Here is a 6,027-nt window from a genome sequence, read left to right on the forward strand (position 1 = left end):
CAGGAATCTCTCTCTCTCTCTCTCTCTCTCTCTCTCTCTCTCTCTCTCTCTCTCTCTCTCTCTCTCTCTCTCTCTCTCTCATTCAATTCAATTCAATTCAATTCAAGGGCTTTATTGGCATGGGAAACATGTGTTAACATTGCCAAAGCAAGTGAGGTAGATAATATACAAAAGTCAAATAAACACAAAAATCTCTCTCTCTCCTCTCTCTCTCCCTCTCTCTCTCCTCTCTCTCTCTCTCTCTCTCTCTCTCTCTCTCTCTCTTCTCCTCTCTCTCTCTCTCTCTCTCTCTCTCTCTCTCTCTCTCTCTCTCTCTCTCTCTCTCTCTCTCTCTCTCTCTCTCTCTCTCTCTCTCTCTCTCTCTCTCTCTCTCTCTCTCTCTCTCTCTATATATATATATATATATATATATATATATGTAACTCTCTTGCTCTCATCAGGTTAATATGTCTGTATACCTTGACCTGAGCTCATTCTAAGAGACTTACTCACTGTCTCACTCACCCCCCTGACTCATGCCCTCTGGCACTGTAGAGAGGTAGACTATATCACTGGCTGATCCTTGAAGATTGTTGTCTTCATGTTTCAGTGGCGTCACACTTGACCAATGGCACATGTGGTAGCATTGGCAGTGTAGTGTAGTGCAGTGTCTGTGGTAGTGCTGCCAAATGCCCAGCCTTAATGTTATTTCCCCTGCTGGTTCCTCCCAGGCCTGTTTTAACAAGTAACTCTGGCGGAGAATAATCCACTTAAAGTTGACCAGATTAATCCCCATGTATTAGAAGGTGGATACACAGTGTACTATGCACCAGTTATGCCCAAGATTTTTGTGTGTGCTTGTGCACGTGTGTGTTTGTGTGTGGTCTATAAAGCTACTTCTCGGCAGCTTTCATTCACCTACATTCTCCACAGGGAGGCTTCCAGATCACTTTGAACTGATTTCTATTCAAAATAATCATGGAAAAGTATAGCCAATTATTAAGACTAGCTCCACCACCTACAAAAATCTAGTTTCACTATATTTGTCCCGACTCCCACTGCTCGCCTTTGTTCTCCCACACAGTCGGCAACACTTATCAACCAATAAACATTTGAATAATGATGTCATCGATAAGGGCCAGACAAGGAGCCATTTTGGCTGCATGTGGGCTCTTCAGACGAAAAACTATTAAAAAAATTAACTGCTACCGGTACAGTAACAAAGAGGAGGGAAAAGAAAACAGGCAACAGTAAAAAGTCGTCCCCCACGAATGACGCAACACCCCTCCTTTGGCCAATTGAGATATCGCTTGTGACTAACACATGTCAGTTATGGTGGGTGACCACAGATTATCGATTATATTGACCGGAGACTCAAGTGGCCGCTCTAAACAACGAAAGAAAATGTCTTCAAAAATGGAAGGCAGTTAGCTAATCCGCTCTCTGTACTCCATGTCATGTACCAAAGTCTTTGGCAATGACAAGGAGAGGCAAGGACTTGAATGTTAGCTTAAGACTGGCACTCAAAGTAGAAGGCAGTCAGGAGGAGGCAAGATCAGGTGAGACCATTCTAGCCAATGGGAGGGCAGATACACGTTTCTCAAAGTTGCCCGGATGTCACGTGTCCTACTTATCAGTACACTCGTAACAACCTAAGCACTAGGGAAACGTCTATTCAATCAAATAAGCCACATGTTTGAAATAAGCCATTGCATTTGTTGTGAGCCAAATTCTACACTCTCTCATTGAGAGAAAAGCAAAAAAACATCACCTGCTGGAGATGACAGATTTTGGGCCCTGTTATCCCTCCTGCTTCGCCTCTTCCTCTCTAGTGTCTCTCACAAATGTCTGTTAATTACTATAGCTCCCTCCTTGGGCCAATCAGTGTCATTTTGTAAATGCCAGATCWTGTCGAAATCAGGCAAGTTCTGTCTGAGATATCGTGTGTGACTAACGGACGGGCGGATACTGATGCACGGTCCTCTCCCCTATTTCATCGTGGGGGACAACCACCACAAAGAACTCCTTTTATAATAATTTGGCTTGGGCAGTTAACCCAGCAGTGTATGTGCTGAAGGGTAGTCATTGGTAGAAGCAGGAGGAGCTACAGTGGGCCAGAGGGGACAAACTGGTTTTTGCAGAATGATAAATCGCTCCGCTTGAATAAACAGTGTTGGGAAATGCATAGAGCTGTCAACCAGGATTACAATGTGAAAGATGATTATGAAAATGCAATAAACAATGGTAACTCATGTATGAACTCACACATGAATTTGGTCTTGATTGATATACAGTTTATGTAGGGCCTATATAGTTTATGTTGGGTGATGATATCCATGAAGGCCCTTCGGTACTTACTCATAATGTTCTGTTTGTGTAGATAACAGCTCAAATCTGGGATGACTTTTATGTTTTACAAATCACCTATCCTCAAATCATTCAAATAGATATCTCACTGTAGTTCGGAATATTCTGAAGTACACTCAGATTCCATGTATATACAGTCTTCTGAATAGAGAAGCCACATTTTCCAAGAGCATTCTGGGTAGGATAATGGCATGTTTGAAGAAGCTCTACATCTACGGTATCGGAGATAATAATCGCATCATAATGACTGCAGCCCTCTGTATGAATCATCAGATTGCATCCTTCTTGAATGACATAGGCTAACCCAAGAGGCACCTGAAAGGAGATATGGGGCCAAACCTTGAAGTGAGAACATATCACAAGTGACATAGCCCGATTGCAATGACGATGTTGGAAATACAGGTGATGGTAGCCATGGAAAAATTATGAAGCAACACCGTTCTTTTGACTTTGGGAACAAAGTGTCTCCATCAGAGCAATGATAAGGGTGTTTACAGACATTTCATTCCACACACACACACACACACACACACACACACACACACACACACACACACACACACCACATCACACACACACAGCCATACACACACACACAAACACACCTAGAATCGTATCTATACATCACCCTCATACACCCAGCTCTGGCTTGACTCTAGTCATACATACAAACTCTGTGCCTCGCTGCCAGCCCTGCAGCCATGGGTGGAGGAACACAGAATAACAGGGTAGCAGTGATCAGGCCTCATGTAGTGTTTCTCGGGTAAACAGGAACCAGAACTGTGTGAAGGAGACTAAACATGTTTTAGAGTGTGATTGGTAGCTTATGTACGAGCCACAACGTTACAGCTACAAAGTCGAGTTGGTGGATGGATTCTGATGGCAGTACTGCCCATGTGTTGTAAACTCCAACTAGCCGCTGTAAAACTAGCCCGCCATATCCTTGCCTGTAATATGGCGGGATTTGAGATTTGTGCCAGCTGAGATGTATACGCGACACAGTTTTTATTTATTATTTGATGTAAACTTGATTTAATCAGCGAGTCAATCTGATCCCACAATCAATGCTGTTAAGTAAAATGAGGTCTCTTTTACAGATGAGCCCTGAATTACATGAGTTACAGAAAACGCACGCATCCAAATATAAATACAATACGCAAGCAGAAAGAATAACACGGTCATGAAAAACAAACACATTCATCAGTAATAAGGTCCTCAATCAGCTTTCTGATTCGCTCGAGAGCACAGGTGTCAAACTCATTAGCCGGAGGGGAGGGTAGCTTCATTGAAAAGGAAAAACCCAGAACCAAAAACCTGCAGACTCTAGGCCCTCCATGGAATGAGTTTGACACTCCTGCCCTAGAGTCACCTAAACATCACATTTAAGAACATTTTGAAGGTTGTTCCACAAATAAGCTGCAAGAAAAGTAAAAGTTGATTTACCTAACTCAGTAGACACCAAAGGAATTTCCAGAGTTAGCCATCCCTGAGACCGGGTGTTGAAACTCGTATGTCTAAAGTTTAGTAAAGATAAGTACAGTGGGACTTTTTGTTAAAGGGCTTTATGAAAACGTAGCAATGACATCAATGAGGGCCAACCAACTTTCTGGTAGAGAATGCAGTGATGAGTACTAAAATTGCCGCCCGTAATAAAGCGCAGTGCGCTATGATAAACTGTATCCAACGGCTTCAATGACGTGGCAGCTGTGCTCATATAGATGATGTCGCCATAGTATAGGACCGATAGGAACGTTGACTGAAGGATCTGCTTTCTACTATTTAGCGAGAGGCAGGACCCATTTCTTATAGAAGAAGCCCATTTTTATTCTCAGCTTCTTAACTAACTAACTCTTTTTAAAAGACAGATTTTCATCTATCCAGATGCCCAGATATCTGTAACCAGGGACACGAACAATATGGACACCATCCAAAGTACACATGCTTAAATCATTGGAGTTATTCTTATGCTCTCTAGAGAACAAGATACAGTGGACTTAGTTTTCCCTGCATTCAATATTAATTTCAGGTCAATAAAGCTTTTCAGTAATACAATGAAGGCAGACTGTAGTTCAGATAGAGCCTGGTCAACCGTAGGTACAATAGCATCCGCAACAGTATTATTGGGAAACAAGTGCAGCAAAAACAAATTGGACAGACAAGTTGATATTGTTAATGTAAACAGTAAAAAGCACAGGACCCAGAATCGACCACTGCGGGACACCTTTTGTAATATGCAGGAAACCGGATTTAAGATCATCAGTAAAAACACATTGAGGTCTATCTGTCATGTAATTTTTAAACCAGTTACATGCAGCCTGGTCTAGGCCAATTGAGGAAAGCCTCTGAATTAGCAGTTAGAGATCAACATTATCAGATGCCTTTGACAGGTCAATGAAGAGGGCAGCACAATGTTGCCTTTTATCTATACAGTTAACCACCATTTATTACTAGGGATGCAGCAGAGATAGTGCTATGACCTGGTCTAAAACCCGACAGATGTACAGTGCCTTGCAAAAGTATTCACCCCCTTCCGTTTTTCCTATTTTGTTTTATTACAACCTGCAATTTAAATTGATTTTTATTAGGATTTAATGTCATGGACATACACAAAATAGTCCAAATTTGTCACGCCCTGGCCTTAGTTATCTTTGTTTTCTTTATTATTTTAGTTAGGTCAGGGTGTGACATGGGGGATGTATGTGTTTTGTATTGTCTAGGGTTTTTTGTATGTTTATGGGTGCTGTGGTTTAGTTGGTTTAAGTGTCTAGTCTAGGTGTATGTATGTCTATGGTTGCCTAGATTGGTTCTCAATTAGAGACAGCTGTCTATCATTGTCTCTGATTGGGAACCATATTTAGGCAGCCATATTCATTAGGTAGTTCGTGGGTGATTGTCTATGTGTAGTGTTTAGTGTCAGCACTATTTATTCTATAGCTTCATGTTCGTCGGTTTGTTGTTTTGTCTAGTTTGTATAGTGTTCGTTTAGTTTCGTCTTCGTCTTCAAATAAAGAAGATGTATTGTTATCACGCTGCGCCTTGGTCCTCCTCTCTTCCACAATACGACGATCGTGACAAAATTGGTGAAGTGAAATTAAAAAAAGTACTTGTATCAAAAAAAAATTATACATTTAAAACGGAAAAGTGGTGTGTGCATATGTATTCACCCCCTTTGCTATGAAGTCCCTAAATAAGATCTGGTGCAACTAATTTCCGTCATAAGTCACACAATTAATAAAATAAAGTCTACCTGTGTGCAATCTAAATGTCACATGATCTGTCACATGATCTCAGTATATATACACCTGTTCTGAAAGGCCCCAGAGTCTGCAACACCACTAAGCAAGAGGCACCACCAAGCAAGCACCACCATGAAGACCAAGGAGCTCTCCAAACAGGTCAGGGATAAAGTTGTGAAGAAGTACAGATCAGGGTTGGGTTATAAAAAAATATCAGAAACTTTGAACATCCCACAAAGCACCATTAAATCCATTATTAAAAAATTGAAAGAATATGGCACCACAACAAACCTGCCAAGGGAGGGCTGCCCACCAAAACTCTCGGACCAGGCAAGGAGGGCATTAATCAGAGAGAAAGCTCCACAGCGGAGATTGGAGTATCTGTCCATAGGACCACTTTAAGCCATACACTCCACAGAGCTGGGCTTTACGGAAGTGACCAGAA

The 6,027-nt window shown here is 41.7% G+C and overlaps 1 long non-coding RNA gene across 1 annotated transcript; it reads left to right on the plus strand.

Moving 5' to 3' along the window:
• Positions 1-244: 244 nt before the first annotated feature.
• Positions 245-2,243, plus strand: LOC139028143 (uncharacterized). The gene is made up of 2 exons (XR_011480332.1): positions 245-1,699; positions 1,732-2,243. It is a non-coding gene; the product is annotated as an uncharacterized lncRNA (long non-coding RNA).
• The last annotated feature ends 3,784 nt before the right edge of the window (positions 2,244-6,027 follow it).

Source organism: Salvelinus sp. IW2-2015, linkage group LG8 (assembly GCF_002910315.2).
Source record: "Salvelinus sp. IW2-2015 linkage group LG8, ASM291031v2, whole genome shotgun sequence".
Lineage (NCBI taxonomy): Eukaryota > Metazoa > Chordata > Actinopteri > Salmoniformes > Salmonidae > Salvelinus > Salvelinus sp. IW2-2015.